General features: G+C 34.8%; 2 pseudogenes across 2 annotated transcripts; both read left to right on the top strand.

Moving 5' to 3' along the window:
• The first annotated feature begins 2,424 nt into the window (after nucleotides 1-2,424).
• Nucleotides 2,425-4,429, top strand: LOC143555700 (uncharacterized; annotated as a pseudogene). 2 transcript variants are annotated; one of them, XR_013139252.1, is made up of 2 exons: nucleotides 2,425-2,496; nucleotides 3,015-4,429. The product of XR_013139252.1 is annotated as an uncharacterized LOC143555700, transcript variant X2 (transcript). The 2 variants fall into 2 exon arrangements; XR_013139250.1 differs by having other exon boundaries at nucleotides 2,431-2,468; nucleotides 3,008-4,428.
• A 1,261-nt stretch (nucleotides 4,430-5,690) lies between these two features.
• LOC143552609 (uncharacterized) lies at nucleotides 5,691-6,242 on the top strand (annotated as a pseudogene).
• The last annotated feature ends 15,734 nt before the right edge of the window (nucleotides 6,243-21,976 follow it).

Raw genomic sequence — 21,976 nt, 5'->3', positions numbered from 1 at the left:
TAAAATACCGGCCTACTTTACGAAATCCGGTTTAACCGGTTCAACCGACCGGTTTGAACCGGTTTTTAAAACACTGGTGAAAATTCCTAAATGGACCATCTGAACACGAAAGAAAATTGAAATGATCCACTAATCATTAATATTCTCAAAATAAACCAAGAAATTTGGGCTGAAGCGACGGGATTCAAAGAAATTTGAATCTCGTCTGCTCCATCCAAATTTAAAGTGAATCTCGTCTTTCTCGTTCAAATTTTAAATAATTTCGTCTTTCGTGTCCAAATTTTGAGAAAAAAATTTGTCACATTCTCTAACACTTTTGTCCAATTTTTGATTGGTATAGGGCTTACACAACGAAAATTCATATCTTATTGAACATGCCTTTATACAATACAAGTTTGGAATTGGATTACTGTAATTTGTTAAACATAATGCATTATGCGTGTAAGTTCATGGAATTCGTAGGAATATGGAGGAATTGGAATTTAAATCCATTAACATGTTGTGTGTCGCTTGGATACAGAATAAATGAAACTCATGGAGTGTTTGAGTGAGCTTTTAGATTTGTTTATTTGTTTTTTGAAAAGCAAAAGTCATTTTTAAAAAGCTTTATTTTGAAGCTGTTGAATGGACTTTACTAAACACCTTTAGTGGTTTCAACAAACAAATATACATATAATTAGACTCTAATCAAATGCCATGTTCTTTGAATACAAGAATCCTTCCACTTTCAAGATAAAAGTTCAAAAAAGCATTGGAATTTTAATATGGTTTGATCTAAACACAACAAATTATAATTGAATTCATAAATCAACAATTAGGTTAACTAGATGTAGTGATAATATTACACCTGAAAAAATCTTAAACGATAAGAAATTAGGATAGGAAGATCACATACTAGAAAGTAAGGGTGGGAGAGGAAGATCGAGCGCATGTCTATCATATTCGTTATCCCCCCCCCCCCCCCCCACTTTGTTATTTGGTGATACCTTTCAATTTATTAGACCGCCTTAATTGGGATTAAGCTCTGGTTCGCTTCATAACAATACTCCCCTTATCGGTGTCGAAGGACCAATCAAAGATAAAAAGAATTGCGTGTTCCTAATCACATTTACTAGTTAGAGCAAGTAAGGTTTTGAAATCACAAAGAGTATATAACTCATGCTAACTAAATTGATTAAGACTAGTTATAAAGTTTGCAATTTCACTTAACTGGTTGATTTAGAAATGATGAACCAACAAGATGATTCAATTCAATATTTTTAAAACCCACATACAATGATTAAGAATTCAAAAGTATCTTTGCAACAAATAGCAATTAACAAATGGGTTGCGAGGTTGTAAATAATGATTAAAATATGTGTGCCCACACATCCGCTTTAGCATTCCATCTCTGCTACCTCGAGATTACACGCATGTGACTTCTTGATGGCCCAACAATCTGTTTCATATAACATCTCAGGTCTAACCGCGTCCCTATAAAAGTTACCCTTTAGACTGGTTGGGAATCTATTGTCGCACAAAACTCCTGTAGCCACCCTCCATTTACTCCATCCTACTTGGACACGATGTACCACATCACTATCTATTTCTCCATCACTCTTGACAAGCGATCCTAGATACTTGAACTTCGTTACATGCGGAACCACCATATTTATGGATTCAAGTTCATAAAGACTCACATGAATAATTAGGTTTGTTGCGATGATCACTAATTTAGAAGCATAAACAAACATCTGTCAAATAAAGTGAGTGCAAGAACACTGGATGATTTTAATCGTTTAATATATAATTGAAATAATCAATAACCCCTAGTAAAAAACATATATAAATAGCAATTAAAATCTGTTAATTGTAAATTGCTTTTGTTTTACAAAATCACACTATTTGATAAAACCATACTATTCATGTACTTTTTATTTAGATTTGGTACAACAACATCAAATGTACCTATATATTTGTGTTTTGACGTTTGATATCACGCATTTAAAATATGATATTTTGGCTTACTAATTCGTGTTTACCAATTTATGCTTGTACTTTCGATACTAACCGAATTTGCCTCGGTTCACAACTGTAACGTGCTGGTTTTTTTTGTTTCACATGATATTCGATTCGCAACTGTAACGTGCGGGCTAAAAACATACAAAAACTTTTGGACTAAAAAATAAAGAACATAAGCAAAACACATTACTTAACTCTAAATAATAATTTATTTAGCCAATATTTTACATTTTGCTCCCACCCAAATTCATACGAATGTATTTTTAGCCCACCACTTATATTTATTTTAAGCCAAATACTTTTTAACAAATCGAAATTAGGGCTGAATTATCATCATCATCAACCAGACTTTGGAAGCTTCCGACTTTGCCGGTTACTTCGTCACTGCTCTTGCTTTGGTTTGGTTTTCTCTTCACCTCTGTCGATCGATTCAATCAAAGTTACAGAGATTCATTTAACCACTCTCGCTCGCAGCTACAGCTTACTTTCCTTTCGGTGCGTTTGTTTGATAGGATTCATTGTTTTCTTAAGATTATTATTATTATTACAGTCTCTGAATGCCAAGTTAATTAGGTTATGCTATGCAGTCTAACATCGTTAATTAGTTTGTATGTGTTCTATCAGCTAAATTTCAAGATTTCTGTTAATTGTTAAGTGTTACCAATACTTCCTTCTATGTATAACACACTTGTAACTGATATGTATCGGACTCTCGTTGAATTTGGGAGAAAATTTTCAACCAAATACTTGTGGAATGTGCCAGGAGGAAGTCCATTTAGGATTATATTCGGTTGACTGGCATTATCTTCAACTATTTCCGAGTTTCCTGGACTAATAGGACCTTGTAACAATAATTTTTGTGCCGTGTTGTAGTATATAGGAGGCTTCTAAAAGTAAAGTCGGTCAACCGGATGCCCTCTGCTTGTAGCTTCATTACATGTTTAAGCTTTCATTTTTCTTCATTGCAAGTTCAAAATGATGATACTGACATGGCTTATATTTGTACTTTTCAGTTGTTTCTATTATCAAACTAGCCAAAATGCAAGCAGGTGAAGGGGCCTTGTCTGTTATGGGTGTCCGCCCAATGGATATATCACCGTATAGTGGCCACCAGAACATGAATCGAAACGGTAAACAGAGAACATCAAGTTTGTTGTCACCTATCATGTTGCTGACTGGTCATCAGAGTGCCATCTATACCATGAAGTTCAATCCAGCAGGAACCGTGATTGCCTCTGGGTCTCATGACCGAGAAATCTTCCTTTGGCATGTAACCGGTGAATGCAAGAACTACATGGTTCTCAAAGGCCACAAGAATGCTGTGTTGGATCTACAGTGGACGGCTGATGGGTCCCAGATAATCTCAGCCAGTCCAGACAAGACATTGAGGGCATGGGATGTAGAGACAGGGAAGCAGATAAAGAAGATGGCAGAGCACTCCTCTTTTGTCAACTCATGCTCCCCTTCTAGGAGGGGTCCACCTCTTGTTGTCAGTGGATCTGATGACGGCACTGCTAAGCTCTGGGACCTGCGTCAAAGGGGTGCCATCCAGACCTTTCCAGATAAATACCAGATCATCGCTGTCGCCTTTTCCGATGCTTCAGACAAGATATACAGCGGTGGAATTGACAATGTTGTCAAAGTGTGGGATCTTCGAAGAAACGAGGTTACCGTGACACTTGAAGGCCATCAGAACATGATAACGGGCATGCAGCTGAGCCCTGACGGCTCATACCTCCTTACCAATGCGATGGACTGCACTCTTCGTATATGGGACATGCGTCCATACGCCCCACAGAATCGTTGTGTGAAGATATTGGAGGGACACCAGCACAATGTGGAGCAGAACCTTCTAAAGTGTAGCTGGTCGCCTGATGGGAGCAAGGTTACCGCTGGTAGTTCTGATAGGATGGTTTATATTTGGGACACCACTTCAAGACGCATCCTGTATAAGCTTCCTGGCCACACTGGGTCTGTCAACGAATGTGTCTTCCACCCCACCGAGCCTATCATAGGATCTTGCAGCAGTGATAAACAGATATATCTTGGGGAGATATGACTTACCCTTTGCAGGCATGGTTGTTAGCTTGGATGAAATGAAGTGAGATTTACACAGCAGCAGTAGAGGTGAAATATGGACTTTGTTTGTGAATGCTATCTCCTGTTTTTTAGTATTGGACATTTGGTTGTAGACTTGTAGTTGTCAAAATGATGGATGGATGTTTTCTTTAAAAATATGATTAGTTAGCTCCTAACCGAGTCTGTTTTTGAAGGAACTGATTAGTAATCAGATTGTCGAGTTTATTAAAGTCATGATACTGTGTAGTAGTTTTTGTTTCTGGTAATCGAAATTGTTGCAGGGTCGTTCGCTGATTACAGGATGCAATTGTTGATTCTGGTTTTACTGCCCCTTAGAATCGAACCAAACATTGATTTTCTGCTTTTATTTCTCCTAGAATTCTGTTTTACATGGTAACTTACAAACAAGTCCTGGTCTGGTTCTTATCGTATAGTGGAATGTGTTTTGGAATTGTTTGTTTGTGCTGATTATGTGTTGTATTTTGTATTCATAATATTAACAAGTGCATCAGTCTTTGTCATTGGATGGTAGTTGAACAAGTTAAGCTTATTCATTCAATTCTCACATCTTTTGACAAAATTAAATTCCCCAGCGAATCACATATTTCAGTTTGGATATAACAATTAACAAGGGCTATATAACATGTTACACAACCATTGCATTTTGGATTATATGATTTATATCTCAACACACTTGTGAGTTGTGTGGTTGCTAGACGGAAGGAAGCAGCGGGAAGGCACTGGTACCGAAATATTGTACTACAGACGTTCGCCTATAATAACCAACTCACTATAAGTTAGGGATGAGCTCGGGAAGGTACTGGTACCGAAATATTCGGTTCGGTACCAATATGTCGTGCAAAATTCGAGAAATGCTGGTACCGTATCGAATCATACCGATACCAAAAATTAAAAACTTGATACCGACTCGGTACCGTACCGGTATTATTTTTTATATTAAATATAAAGATGGTGAATTGTTTAAAAAGGTAGTGAAATGTCACTTCATGTTATTATTATTTTGTTTTGTATTATGAATGTGTATTAATGTTTTTTTTTATTGTATTAAATTTTTAATGACTTTAATTACTTGTAATTTCATGTGCTTTAAAAGTAAATGTTAATTGTTAACTTAAAGTAACAGTAACGGTTATTTCATATTATTCACCTACTAAAAAATCTACTAACAAATGATGGGTTCAATTGTTAAATCATATTAATATTATTGTTATAACTTTTTATGCCTATAATATATATAAATTACTTTATGTAAAATAATCTGCTGATTAAGAAATACATACTTTACGATTTAACAATATACAAACATATATATTTAATTGACATTTTTATATTTTCGGCCGTGTAATGCACGCATCAATAACCTGGTTGATATCGATTAAGCATATTCTCTCAAACCCGATACTTATTCTCCAGAACCTGTTAATGTTGTAAGCTAATGATAGTTTAAACGGTCTTATCCAATCACCAACCGCACATCATATCCATCTACTATCTCTTATCCACCAATCCCACATTTCATCATCCATCATCTACTCAGACCATTAACTACTTTAGCTCAGTTCAAGCTCACCATCACCGGTCGATCACCAATGGCTTCCGCAGCATCGGCCACATTTCGCCTCACTCAACCTTCCAATCCTCTCAAATCCAAACCACCCCATATCACCACCACCAACACCTTTCATCCTTTCAAACCACACACCTTCCACAAACACAAACTCCAACTCCAACTCATCATCACTAAATCCACCGATGTCTCCAAAGAAGACATACCCGAATCAACAACAGAAACAGAACAATTTGATCCACGTAGGCTAGAGGAGAAGTTCGCAGTCTTAAACACCGGAATCTACGAGTGCCGGTCATGTGGGTACTTGTACAATGAGGCTGCGGGTGACCCGTCTTACCCGATACCCCCCGGGTTGCCGTTCGATAAAGTCCCAGACGATTGGAGGTGTCCCACGTGTGGTGCTGCCAAAACCTTCTTTGCAAGTAAGAGTGTGGAGATTGCCGGCTTTGCTCAGAACCAGCAGTTTGGGCTTGGCGGGAACACGCTGACTTCGGGCCAGAAGGCGATTCTTATCTACGGTAGTCTTTTGTTTTTCTTTGCATTGTTCTTGTCCGGTTATTTTCTTCAATGACATTCGGTATAGTTTTGAAGAGTTTTTGTAATGTGTATGTATGTATACCCTTCCTTTACTTGAATAAGTTTTTAATTCATTGTTCGGATGATATACATGTTGTTATATATGTATATACAAGTAGCTAGGATTATTGATTCTATAATGTTTTGGTGATGCAAACTCTCTTAGAAACCAAAAACCAATTGGTATAGCGGTAGCCCAGTGACTTTTCTTATGGTAGGTCGTGGGTTGGAGTCTTGCCTGGACCAATTTGTTTCGGGTTGAGCTAAGGGGTTTTCCAGGTTATGGGTTTCCTCCTAGATAGATGGGCCGGGTTATCGCGTTATGTTCATCGGGCGAAAGCGTGATTCATTTGCTAAGGGTGATCACAGGTGTCCAAGCCTTTGCTGTTAAAAAAGAAATTGTTGAATTAAAAACATGTCCTTCATTCGTTCCTTGTAATGACGATTAGATAGTTGGAAGGTTGCATGCATAAGAATGTATATAGGTTGCTGCATTTTGTCAATCCAACTGTGAAAGCAGAAGACGGTCTCTTGTTTAAGTTTAAAGCTCTCCGGTTTGTTTTGGAAGACATGGATTCGTATACTATCTGCAGACACATACCAGTACATAATGAGAATTTAAAACTGAGATTATGGTGGCCTTTTGAAATTTTTACAGTCAGGTATGTTTAAATATCAGAATTTTCAGTCATGTTTTCTTTATCTGTATGTGAATTTCATATAACCAAGAAATTAATTTGTGCAGTTGGAAGAATAGATAGATATATTATTCGCAACAACAAAAGCCCTTGCTAGGGCACTTTAACCCATCCTTTCGTTTGGAGAAAGAGCATAATTCTACTTAATGCTTCAGAAGTGTAAGCAACAGTCGATATTCGTAGACTAAAAAGCAAAAGAATCAGATTTCTCTTCTTTTATCCGGCACTGGATAAAGAGCCAAAAGCGCATGCTTCATGAGGCAATGGCCAAGGTTCGTTTTCTTGCCTGTTACAGCCGAGCTTCTAGATGAAAGATTCCCATCAAGAGTCATATCCTTTTTTCTGCATGCCATCTGTTGTTTCGGGTTTTATTGCATAATTAATGTGAAGGAAGATTAGAGAAGCCATATGGCTATATCTTTTGTTGGCTCTGGTGAATTTGTCTCCGGAGCAGGCAATTCAATTTACCTAAACCGGAGAATAAAGTAAGCACAAGATATAATTCTACAACACCATTTAGCCCATGCTATGTTTTCAAGACTCCAACCATCCACTAATATCTCTACTGGATTGGATCTTTGAGAATTGAGACAAAGCATTACAGATTTGGCTTCGGTTATTATCGGCTTTTGCTAGGGAGGGTCGATGTTCTTGAGAGCACTTCTTAATGCACCTAAATGTGCACGAGTATTGGACCAATCTTCCGTATATAACTTAGTTCAAGTTTCACCTTTTTCCTAAAAATCTAGTGCCTGTACCAAGTGGCAAATCTGAAACATGATAATGAATTTTAGTACATTGTAACATGTTAATAATGAATTACAAAATTCTTTCAAGTACTCAACTACATCAATAACTAGTAAATAGGATTGTGCATTGTCAAGGTACAACACGAATAAATATATGAATTGTGTTCATGTTGGACAATTTAACCCGCAAACGTGAGACCCGTCATCCTCCAACCAGATACGATGGGCATCCCTAATAAAAAGTAATCTTCAACTAGACACGATTGAAATCCATAATATAAAGTATTATTGATGTGAAACAAGTAAATAAATAATTTTTGTACTTCCATCATACAAAAGTTTGTCACCACTGGAAGTTTGTTTGTTGAAACAAACTCTATAATTTATGACATTTAGAATAGACTATTTGTATCAAATATAAGGAATGTGATAATAGAAAAACCATAGGCCATGTGTGCAGAAATAGGTATAGAACTTGACCTTGATGTGTCACTTTCTTAGCATCCTTCATCAAAAATCCAAATCACAACAAAACATATTTTTTCCAAGTTATTTGAAAAACAGAAGACAGATTTAAAATTGTGCTAATTGAATAGACTAATCCAACAACACAGTAAGCAACAATATTATTACCAAGTCATAAGTTCACTATGATATCATATGCAGTCATATTATATTATCACCAAACACACAACATATGCTTACATTTAGAATGGTTTGTTTTTATCTAAACCAAACTGTAAGTTTTATTTTCCTTTATAAATGATACATCATGTTTGACCTAAACTTACAGACCCCAGTAAAAAGCCTATGTTTTTATCCGTTACCCAACCGGTCTTTTTCAATAATTTCACCTTTCGTGTATTGATCGATAATAATCTCACATTTAAAAATAGCTACTAATGGTCCAACCTTTCACCTTTTTTTGTTGTCTCAGTGGACCTTCGTTAAAAAACACTTAGCGTTTGTAAGTTTTTTTTTCCGAGTTTCAATCCGATGTTTTAGGGCTTTTGATCTGAATAAAGATACGAGTCGATTGATTTAAAACTTATATTGAAACGATGATTCTAAGTTTTACATTATTTGACTCGTATTCTTCTTCCAATCAAAAGTCATATAACATCGGATTGAAACTTGGAAAAAATCTTAACGACATTAAGGGCCTGTTCGTTTTGCGGAATTCGACGGAATTGGATGGAATGGGATTGTAAATCCCACAGATTCCTGTGTTCGTTTCTCTGTTAACCGGAATTGGAATGGAAAGAGAATCCCATCAAATCTCATTTTCATAGGATTTTAAAATCCCACCAGTTTTGGAAGGAATGTTAAGGAATGTTTTAAACTCTAACCCAAGTAGCTCTTTCATATTATCATCTTCACCAGTCCACTACCATTGACTCTCTGTTCCACCGTCTCTCTCTACCACCATGCTCCACCGCCGTTCTCTACCTTCGTGAACCACCGTCATGCTCGTCTACCTCCACCGCCGTTCTCTACCGCCGTGAACCACCGTCATGTTCGTCTACCTCCACCGCCGTCCTACTCGTCTACCTAGCTCCACCGTCGTTCTTCTCCATCAACGATCTCCACCACTAGTTAGGGTTTTGTATGTGTGTTTAGTTACAACAATAATAGTGAAGATGAAGCATATATTATTATTATATTTGTAACACCCCGACTCGGAACGGGCTGGCGTGTTACTATTATAGATATCAAATCAAAGTCACAATCCAAAATACATCAAAAAATCAATGCAACCTATGTCATATTATTAAACAAAAATGAATTAACTTTTAAAAAGCTTGAACTTCATTATTCTCTCTCATCACTGATCTCCCCGATTTCCCGAATTACCTGTTAGCAAATAAGACAGACACAAACAAGAAAATACGGCTGAGCCAAAAATTGCCCAGTAACGGAGAGAACAATAGTACAGGTAAAGGCATACATAAGACAAAACACATGCTGAAATAAAACTGAAACTATTGCGGATATAAAACCACGTTTTAGACCGAACTAGAATTAGATGGGAAACATAATCCGATACACGATCGGGACGTAATCTGAATATACTCAAATTTAACCAAATGCGTATACACATATCAAAACGGACCAGAAATATAGCGAAACAAAATATAATTACTAAAATACACGACGATGATGTTAAAATAAATAGGTCGTGTAATACGGAAGCACCCAGAGCCTAAACAGAGGGGTACACAGCTAGCTAGTCCATGCACCAAGGAGACGGTGTGGGTGGCGTGCACACATTGTTCCATCTCAAACAGAAGTCAGGAGTCAGGAGTCAGGAGTCGGAGCTAAGATCGATCTATACGCCTCTAAGTGGCCAAGGTACTACATGAGTACTTTCAGAGACGCCGTGAACTTTGATTACGCACTGTCACGATAAGTGCCACGTCAGGAGTCAGGAGTCAGGAGTCGGAGCTAAGATCGATCTATACGCCTCTAAGTGGCCAAGGTACTACATGAGTACTTTCAGAGACGCCGTGAACTTTGATTACGCACTGTCACGATAAGTGCCATGTCGTTGACGCCACAACGACAAGTCAGAAATGCTCGGGTAACAGAGTACTGAACTAAAGTCGTATAACTAAAAGATATTTAAACAGGAACATGCAATAATGAATTCAAAATATATATAACCTATTGCATGCTATAAAATTAATATAACCATATCATACGAATAAACCGAACTAGATAACAAAAATCCGCACTACGAAGTGACGGACATCGAATATAAAATGGACTAGAACCAATACTATGAGTAAACGAAAACAGAAACCGTACTACGAAGTAACGGAATATAAATAATACTAAGAGGAAACAAAGACGGAAACCGTACCTTATGTATTAAGCAAAAGTAAACAAGTTGGCTTGTCTTCAACAATTATGAGTACCTACGGTTTATTTACAATTTTATTATTTAGATACACGAATTTGATTTACATGGGTTGATTCGTTGATTTCCGCCCACGACATATGCCTTCTAAAATTCACAATTTATTATTTAAACACGCTGTCATAAGATCATTTTAGTAATTATCCAAAAACGTTTGAGCTTTAAATATATTATGAATCACTAAACCTTTTTGCTCATTATATAGGAACGAAACTAACTTCAACTTCTTATTAAAACCAACAAAACTCTTTATATACTTAATAATTCCTAACTTAAATTCATAAGTTTGGTTACTGGTTATACATACCAGATTCATAAAGGAAAGAAAATTCATATTAGTTACATTATGCTTTCATATTTAACTCTAGATATCAATTATATATGTATATATATGTATAACGAACAGGCTATACACAAAACATGCATGAGCACTTACAACATGCATGGAACTTTGTATGTATTTTAAATTTTGGTTTTAAACAAAATCTTCTAATTAAACAAGGTTTTACATTGCGGAAATAGATCAACGATCACAAGGTTATTGGCTAAGGTTAAAAACATAGACGAAATAGAAATAGAGAACGTGTTCGGTACCTCGGCGGATGAGCGATAACAATTATCAGGAATAAGACAGTGGCTTCCGTGGCGATGACTCCCTTCGGTAATAGGCACGCACAACAGAAGGTGATGGTGGCGGCCTCCCAGTAACCAACAACGGTGGAGGCGATGCCTGTCTATAGTGACAACGGAAGACGGCAGCGGTGATTTAAGTGGAGAAGGGTGAAGATGGCGGTTCTCCGGCGAAATTGGAATGGGAGGTCGAACGGAAAGCAAAGATATTATATAGATGCGATATGTGGGCTTCGTGACATCTTATGAGAGGTTACTGGCGTCGTAATCGATCGAGATTTTTGTAGCCGATAAGGGATTGAAATCCCATTTTTCTCTGGGAATTCGTTTGATGCATGTGAAAGTGTTTGAGTTTTATCTATTGATTGATTTTTGCATATTTATCTCTATTATTGTCTTTATTTATTTATTTTCTTTTTTTTTTTTTTTTTTTAAACTAAAAGATCACAACGTTATCCTCCAAATTAATAATTAATTTATATTATCAAGTATTATTATTATTTTAAGCTATTTAAATTATTGTAATTATTATCTTAACGATTTGGGTTATTATAATTATACTCCCCTAAAAAAAAAATTTCGTCCTCGAAATTGTAAGACGGTGACACATACTTTCGGATATCACGGAAACGAAACAAACTTAAAACTTTCATAAATTCAGACATGACAATTGCAAAGTCTCAGAAACAAATATTGGGACATATAAAACAGAATTCATATGAAATCAAAACCATTCAAACTGAAATCACCAAGTGCTAAAACGGAAATAAATACGGATATTGGGAACGTGTATCCTCCATCTCCCATGTAGCTTCTCGTTCAGAATGGTTCTTCCAAAGAATCTTAACGAATGGAATAGTTTTCTTGCGCATAATGCGTTCTTGACGATCAAGAATAGCTTCAGGTTCTTCTTCAACAGATAAATCCTCGCGAATCAGATGGAGCGGATAGGTAACAACGTGTAATGGGTGATAATTATAATAAAAGTTCAAGTACAGATTCTATTTAAACAACGTTTTCGTTGCCGGAACAAGTCAACGAATCATAGGCGTATTCGAACAACTTAATTAGACAAGCCAACCAGAAGAGAGGGAGTGGACGACTACCTCTATTGACGAACAAAGTTGGCAATGCGCGAAAACGAGATGGTTCTCCAAGCATAAACTAAGTTGTACATGCAGTCGAAACACATTAATGATTGTTCGGATCAGTATTTTGTTGAACAAGGATTGAAAGAGTAAAGCAGGATAATTCTTGTTACCTGATGCGAATCGGAAAGAAATCGGAGTTGAGATAAAGAGATGACAATAGCGGTACACGATACGCGGCGGTGGTGGTGTGGCGTATGTCTTCGGGACTTGAAACTAATTTGGCAAAACAGAAACAAATCGGATTGCTAGGGAGTCAGGTGTTGCATACTATCGGTTTGGGATGGTTGGCCAGAAAACACATAACCGAGATGAAGCTTTGGCGGCAACGCAACGGAACCGGAGAAGGATGGCGAGCAGTGACGTCGCATGGAAGCCCTAGAATGGTTATGTTTTAGGAGTTGAGGATTTTAGAGAATTTTGACAAAAGGAAACTTGATCAACAAGAGATTCATTCCAAAGAATTTGTAGGTTGTTAGTTGTAGCTTACGTAAATAAGTTGGAAGGGATAAGGGTCATTCAAAATATATACATCTAGCAAAAATAGGATTAAGCTTGGTTCCAAGGATTTGGATAATTATTCATACATATATTTTTTTTTATTCATAAATCAAATATCACAATACGTTCAAATACTAGCTATTGACAATATGCACAAATTAAAATTTATTATTACTACTATTATATGAAAAATATATGTTCAGATTAACAAATTTTCAGTTACTCATCATTTATTAAGTTTTTTTTTTTTTTTTTTTTTTTTTCACTCCAAAATTCCGTATATTACAATTCTACCACCCTAAAAAAAAATTTCGTCCTCGAAATTGCTAAGTGCAGGCAAAGCAGGAAAATTTATTATTATTATTATTATTATTATTATTATTATTATTATTATTATTATTATTATTATTATTATTTTGCTACGTGAGATTACCTTAAACTTCTCAAATAAGATATGTGAAACTTTAAACATGAAAAATACAAGTGTCTTGATATAAGAGATAGAAAGGAAAACTAATTTTTAGTGTTTCGGAAAATGATGTCTAACTCTAGACTATTAACTGATAGGCATATAACTATGCGATAAAACGTAACTTAAACATATTACTTTATTATAGCCATAGTGATGTTTGAATGAAACTAGTAACGCATTTGGTAAACTAAAACATGTAACTGATAAAACTTGGTCTTTTTACCTGAAAACATAAAATTTTATCTGAATACATAATCATATAATCGATGACTAGTAAATAAAAACGAAAATAACTGAAGACACCTGACAGAAACGTTTAGTTAATATTAGAAGCGAAAAATAAATAGTTGATACATGTGACTTATAAATAACCAATCAGACACTTCAAAAATCCAAGACTTGAATGTATATATAAATTCAAATAACACATTTTAAATGTTACTATACATTTCTTAACTCGTGTATTATTATTTAAACAAATAACAAAAGACACATAACAATAGTATGGAATAGTGAAAACTTATGATGTCATATCTGAATATTAAAGAAACCTTAATATGCATAGTGAAATTTTTTTTTTTAGTAGCACACATACGTACCTGTAAATTCACGATTACGTTCGCGACCATAATCGTCAATTTACCTTACGATTGTGTCCTAACTGTCCTTCCATTATGCACCTTAAAGACACGACTTAGCTTATAACAAAAAAAAAAAAAAAAAAATTGACGTGACGACAGGCTAATTAAGAAATGATGTTTATTCAAATGTATAATTATTTCGGAAAATGTCGAGAGGCGTGCATGGTAGCAAAGTCTGAATCGAGCATAGAGGGCTATGTCAAAGTCGTGATCCTTTTAGTTGTGTCAAACGTTGTCTTCAAAAGTCATTTCCATATTTGTATAGTGTAAGCATGAACAATTTATTCAACTAAATGAAATCCGGAAAGTCAGAGATTTACGTACTCTAAAAAATAGACAGAAAATCACAAAATGATCGGCACGAAGATTGATATGAAATATTAATCCTAACCCAACGTCTACCCATTATCTCACAAGTCTGATTTTAAGGTTTAAGTTTTCTACAGGAAAGAGCCTTAGCTCTGATACCATAACTGTAACACCCCGACTCGGAACGGGCTGGCGTGTTACTATTATAGATATCAAATCAAAGTCACAATCCAAAATACATCAAAAAATCAATGCAACCTATGTCATATTATTAAACAAAAATGAATTAACTTTTAAAAAGCTTGAACTTCATTATTCTCTCTCATCACTGATCTCCCCGATTTCCCGAATTACCTGTTAGCAAATAAGACAGACACAAACAAGAAAATACGGCTGAGCCAAAAATTGCCCAGTAACGGAGAGAACAATAGTACAGGTAAAGGCATACATAAGACAAAACACATGCTGAAATAAAACTGAAACTATTGCGGATATAAAACCACGTTTTAGACCGAACTAGAATTAGATGGGAAACATAATCCGATACACGATCGGGACGTAATCTGAATATACTCAAATTTAACCAAATGCGTATACACATATCAAAACGGACCAGAAATATAGCGAAACAAAATATAATTACTAAAATACACGACGATGATGTTAAAATAAATAGGTCGTGTAATACGGAAGCACCCAGAGCCTAAACAGAGGGGTACACAGCTAGCTAGTCCATGCACCAAGGAGACGGTGTGGGTGGCGTGCACACATTGTTCCATCTCAAACAGAAGTCAGGAGTCAGGAGTCAGGAGTCGGAGCTAAGATCGATCTATACGCCTCTAAGTGGCCAAGGTACTACATGAGTACTTTCAGAGACGCCGTGAACTTTGATTACGCACTGTCACGATAAGTGCCACGTCAGGAGTCAGGAGTCAGGAGTCGGAGCTAAGATCGATCTATACGCCTCTAAGTGGCCAAGGTACTACATGAGTACTTTCAGAGACGCCGTGAACTTTGATTACGCACTGTCACGATAAGTGCCATGTCGTTGACGCCACAACGACAAGTCAGAAATGCTCGGGTAACAGAGTACTGAACTAAAGTCGTATAACTAAAAGATATTTAAACAGGAACATGCAATAATGAATTCAAAATATATATAACCTATTGCATGCTATAAAATTAATATAACCATATCATACGAATAAACCGAACTAGATAACAAAAATCCGCACTACGAAGTGACGGACATCGAATATAAAATGGACTAGAACCAATACTATGAGTAAACGAAAACAGAAACCGTACTACGAAGTAACGGAATATAAATAATACTAAGAGGAAACAAAGACGGAAACCGTACCTTATGTATTAAGCAAAAGTAAACAAGTTGGCTTGTCTTCAACAATTATGAGTACCTACGGTTTATTTACAATTTTATTATTTAGATACACGAATTTGATTTACATGGGTTGATTCGTTGATTTCCGCCCACGACATATGCCTTCTAAAATTCACAATTTATTATTTAAACACGCTGTCATAAGATCATTTTAGTAATTATCCAAAAACGTTTGAGCTTTAAATATATTATGAATCACTAAACCTTTTTGCTCATTATATAGGAACGAAACTAACTTCAACTTCTTATTAAAACCAACAAAACTCTTTATATACTTAATAATTCCTAACTTAAATTCATAAGTTTGGTTACTGGTTATACATACCAGATTCATAAAGGAAAGAAAATTCATATTAGTTACATTATGCTTTCATATTTAACTCTAGATATCAATTATATATGTATATATATGTATAACGAACAGGCTATACACAAAACATGCATGAGCACTTACAACATGCATGGAACTTTGTATGTATTTTAAATTTTGGTTTTAAACAAAATCTTCTAATTAAACAAGGTTTTACATTGCGGAAATAGATCAACGATCACAAGGTTATTGGCTAAGGTTAAAAACATAGACGAAATAGAAATAGAGAACGTGTTCGGTACCTCGGCGGATGAGCGATAACAATTATCAGGAATAAGACAGTGGCTTCCGTGGCGATGACTCCCTTCGGTAATAGGCACGCACAACAGAAGGTGATGGTGGCGGCCTCCCAGTAACCAACAACGGTGGAGGCGATGCCTGTCTATAGTGACAACGGAAGACGGCAGCGGTGATTTAAGTGGAGAAGGGTGAAGATGGCGGTTCTCCGGCGAAATTGGAATGGGAGGTCGAACGGAAAGCAAAGATATTATATAGATGCGATATGTGGGCTTCGTGACATCTTATGAGAGGTTACTGGCGTCGTAATCGATCGAGATTTTTGTAGCCGATAAGGGATTGAAATCCCATTTTTCTCTGGGAATTCGTTTGATGCATGTGAAAGTGTTTGAGTTTTATCTATTGATTGATTTTTGCATATTTATCTCTATTATTGTCTTTATTTATTTATTTTCTTTTTTTTTTTTTTTTTTTAAACTAAAAGATCACAACGTTATCCTCCAAATTAATAATTAATTTATATTATCAAGTATTATTATTATTTTAAGCTATTTAAATTATTGTAATTATTATCTTAACGATTTGGGTTATTATAATATTATTATTAGGGATAATTCCCAAAATGATCTAAAAGAGGAGAGAGAGGAAAAAAAAAAGATCCTAAGTGGGTCCACATTCCCAAAGTAACCCATGAAATATGTACTGACCAGACGTTTTGGGAAAATAAACGACGAGATTTGTAATCCACTCAAAAGTTGACACGTGTAAAGGTTCTGACACACGACCATATTTTTAACTAAATCCACTTTTTAAAAACAGTCCACCAAGATTGTTTAATAATGTTTCTTCTCCGACCAGTCCATATTTTCTTTTTCTTGAGATTTGAGCTTTTTTAATTTCGTCTTGGTAGACGCATTTACATTGAATTTATACCAAAGAGTTCATATTCTCAAGTTTTCTTATCTTTTAAGTTCAAATCTCATAACATTATTCCTATATCTTCTTCTTGTTTATCTTGTATCCGATCCATCATCATTAACATTTCATACAAAATGAAGTATAAAAGAGGAGATCAAGTTGAGGTTGCGGATTTGGGTCCCGGGTTTTTGGGTTCTTACTACAGCGGTAACATAATCTCCACGTGTGATGATGAATACATTGTTCAGTTCCGTACCTTGCTCGAAGATGATTCGTCCGGCCCTCTTCGGGAGTTTATGAAGGCTGAAGACTAACAAGATAAATACAGAAGTTTGAAGATAAATTCGAAGAACATGAAGAATATGGAAGAACATTAAGAACAAGGAAGAAGATCAATACTTATTTCTTTATTAATATTTTAATTTATGAAAGTGGGGTCACATAAAACTTTATTAAAAATATAGTCGGAGTAGACGGAATAATCAAAAATATTGTCTGTCAAGACGGAATACTAATAATCCTATCGGACGAGACAATATTAAAACTCTTAAAACTTATAAAAAGAAAACTTGAGAATATGAACTCTTTGGTACAAATTCAATGTAAATGCGTCTACCAAGACGAAATTAAAAAAGCTCAAATCTCAAGAAAAAGAAAATATGGACTAGCCAGAGAAGAAACATTATTAAACAGTCTTGGTGGACTGTTTTTTAAAAAGTGGATTTAGTTAAAAATATGGTTGGAACAGAAAAAATCTCGTATGGTGTGTCAGAACCTTTACACGTGTCAACTTTTGAGTGTATTACAAATCTCGTCGTTTATTTTCCCAAAGCGTCTGTTTAGTACATATTTTATGGGTTACTTTGGGAATGTGGACCCATTTAGGATCTTTTTTTTTCTCTCTCCTCTTTTGGATCATTTTGGGAATTATCCCTTATTATTATTATTATTAGAGAAAATTCCCATAATGATCAAAAAATGGAGAGAGAGAAAAAATTTGATCCTAATTAAGTCAAGATTCCCAAGACAATCCAAGAAATATGTACTGAGGCGACGAGTTGAGAAAATAAACGACGAGATTTTTTAACCAATCAAAAGGTGACATGTGTAAAGGTTCTGAACGAGATTTTTAAAAATCTCGTCTATTCGGTCCCTATTTTTAACTTAATTAACTTTTTAAAAAACCGTCTCTTCAGACGATTTTTTTATATTTCTCGTCTGGTATGTTCATATTAATTATTTCTTGAGATTTGAGCTTTTTTAATTTCGTCTTGGTAGACGCATTTTGATTGAATTTCGTCTTCCAAGTTCATATTCCAAAGTTTCTTATCTGGAGGTTATAAAAGTTTAAATATCGTCTGGACCGATAGGATTTTTCGTATTCCATCTTTACCGACAATGTCTTTTATTATTCCGTCTAATCCGACGGTATTTTTAATTATGTTTTAATTTAGGAAAGTGGGGTCTACCTAAAACATGGTGGTGGTGGTGGTGGTGGTGGTAATATTAATTTTGCTTAATCCATCACAAGCTGCAGCAGCCATGATGAATATGCATAATATGAACAATGGAGGACCAATGTACAACAACAACTCGGCTGCGTCAATATGCAGAACAGGCAGCCTCAGATGATGTACAATAGGACTCCGATCACTCCACCGGCTACCGGGTACTATTATAATTATGATCATGTCCCTCAACCTCAAAACTACCACTATTATTATACTGGTGTCGGCAGTGGTGTTGGTGGTGGTGAGAATCAGGCTGCATATATGTTTAGTGATGAGAACACAAGCAGTTGTTCAGTTATGTGAGGAATGGGTACACAAGTGGAACCAAAATATTTAATGTTTCTGCAAGTATGTTGTGTGAATGATAAAGTGGGGTCTATCTAAAACATAATTAAAAATAGGGAAAATTCCTAATTTAGTCCCTTTTAGGAGAGAGAGTCCAAATACCCCTAAAATTAGTTGAATTCCCAAAATAACCTAAGAAATATGGCTTAGGACGACACATTGGGGTTCGTTCCGACGAGATTTATTAACCACTAAAACAGTGACACTTGTATACAATATTATCTTGGCAGTCCAAATTTTCAAAAACATTGAGGGAAGAGCTCATGTTTGTGCCTAGATAGTTTTAACAAAAGACAGTCACCCCAGGCGATCTTTGATATTTTCTACCTGATCCGTCAAAGTTTTTAATTTCTTGAAATATGTTCCTTGAAATTTAGTCTTCACAGACGCATTTTAAACGAATTTGTTCCAAGGAGACGAGATTTATTAGTTTCCTTCCTGGTCCGTCCAACTATTTAACTTCTTGAATATGTTCTTTTCAGGCACATTTCATACATTCTTGTTCCAAGGAGACAAGATTTATTGGTTTTCAATCGGGTCAGTCCAAAATTTTAAATTATTGAAATTTGTTCCATTCATATTCAACAAATTTGTTCTAAAGAGACGATATTAATTGTTTTCGTTCCTGGTTTGTCCAAATTTACCTTTTTATAATTGTATTTGTTCTTCTTATTCTTCTTAATCTCAACCTGTATCTTGGAATGGTTGATGTTTAAAGCAAGCCTAACACCTTCCCGTTCACAATTTATTGGAACATAGTCACAACTTTCGTTAATATTTTGCCATTTACCACCATAACAAACCACCACATTATCATATTCCATGAATCAATAGCTAATGGATTGAAGGATGAAGAAGAAGGTGATCTATTTATAAGAAAAAATAAACAATAAGGAATTTTATATAATATATAATAATGTCGGCGTCGATGGTTTTTACTAAAATATTGTCGGTGTGGACGGAAAATGAATAAAAATGGTCGGTGTGAACGAGATTTCATCTTAAAAGAAAAACTAATAAATCTCGTCTCCTTGGTACAAATTCGTTTGAAATGCGTCTAGGAAGACTGAATTTCAAAGAACATATTTCAAGAAATTAAAAACTTGAACTGATCATGTAGGAAACTGCCTGGGGAGACTGTCTTTTGTTAAAAATATTTTGGCACAAACATGAACTCTTCCCTCAGTGTTTTTGAAAATTTGGATTGCCGAGATAATATTGTATACAAGTGTCACCATTTCAGTGGTTAATAAATTTCGTCAGAACGAACCCCAATGTATCGCCCCATGCCATATTTCTTGGGCCATTTTGGGATATTGACTAATTTTAGGGTTATTTGGGGCTTTCTCTCTCTAAAAGAGGCTAGATTAGGAATTTTCCCTTAAAAATACCGTCAAATTAGACGGAATAATAAAAGACATTGTGGGTTAAGATGGAATACGAAAAATCCTATCGGTCCAGACGATATTTAAACTTTTATAGCCTCTAGATAAGAAACTTTTAAATATGAACTTGGAAGACGAAATTCAATCATGACGAAATTAAAAAAGCTTAAATCTCAAGAAATAATTAATATGAACAGACCAGACGAGAAACATAAAAACCGTCTGGAGAGACAGTTTTTTAAAAAGTTAATTAAGTTAAAAATAGGGACGGAACAGACGAGATTTTTAAAAATCTCATCTGGTGTATCAGAACCTTTACACATGTCACCTTTTGATTGGTTAAAAAATATCATCATTTATTTTCCCAACTCGTCGCCTCAGTACATATTTCTTGGATTGTTTTGGGAATCTTGACTTAATTAGGATCAATTTTTTTCCTCTCTCCACTTTTGAATCATTTTGAGAATTTTCTCTTATTATTATTATTATCAAACAACTACTCAGCCGTCACATATATTATTATAATTATAGTTATTATTAATTTTTGTTTTGCCTTTGAATTCTTGTTTAATACTTTTTTAGTTTAATATTTTTTTATTTTTTTATAAATATTTAATATATATTTAGTTTTTTTTATTATTTTTTTGTTTGATTTTTAAATAAATATTTGATTTTTTAATTAATTTTCTGATATTTATATTTTTAGATTTTTTAAATTATCATTTTTTTTGTTATTTTATTATTTATATGTTAGTAGATTGAAGGGGGGATAAATAGAATGGAGAAGATTCCAATTCCAATAACATATTAACCAACCAAACATATGATAGGGATTTTCAAACATTCAATTCCTTTTAAATTCCAATTCTAATTTCATTAAAAAAATTCCGTAAAACGAACACGCCCTAAGTGTTTTTAACGGAGGTACATTGAGACAAAAATAATTGATAGACTGGACCATTGATAGTGGTTTTTAAATGTGGGATTATTAACATCCAATACATGAAGGATGGAATTATTTATTTTCAATTTCCCTCCTCTTTATTATTTAGTTATCATTTAAAATTTCTTTTGATTTTAAATTGCTTTATCATAATGTTTCAGTGTTTTAAGGGGGTGTTTGGCCTAGCTTTTTTAGCAAAGCTTATAGCTTTTTTTTAGCTTTTTTTATAAAATAAGCTTCATTTGGTATTTGGTTTAGCTTTTTTAGCTTAGGCTTATAAGCTTATATAAGCTAATTTGTAGAAGCTTATTTGAAGATGGTTTTTTAGCTTATTTGAAGAAGTTTATTTGTTTAAGGATGTAAATTACTCATTTGCCTTCAAATGGTGATGAATTAATAATATTGAAGTAACTTATTACTATAATAAATTAAAAATAATGGATTTAACAACTTATTAAGATGTATAATCAACTTGTAGAATATAAGCTAATCAAAACACTTAAAAAAAGCTTATTAAATGATATAAAATAAACTATAAGCTTCAAAAAGA

The sequence above is a fragment of the Bidens hawaiensis genome, unplaced genomic scaffold (assembly GCF_021521415.1).
Source record: "Bidens hawaiensis isolate Kalapana, Puna unplaced genomic scaffold, B.hawaiensis_p1.1 tig00001032_1, whole genome shotgun sequence".
In the NCBI taxonomy this organism is placed as follows: domain Eukaryota; kingdom Viridiplantae; phylum Streptophyta; class Magnoliopsida; order Asterales; family Asteraceae; genus Bidens; species Bidens hawaiensis.
The sequence above is the reverse complement of the archived record's forward strand: the minus strand, read 5'-3'. Positions and strand labels throughout refer to the sequence as shown.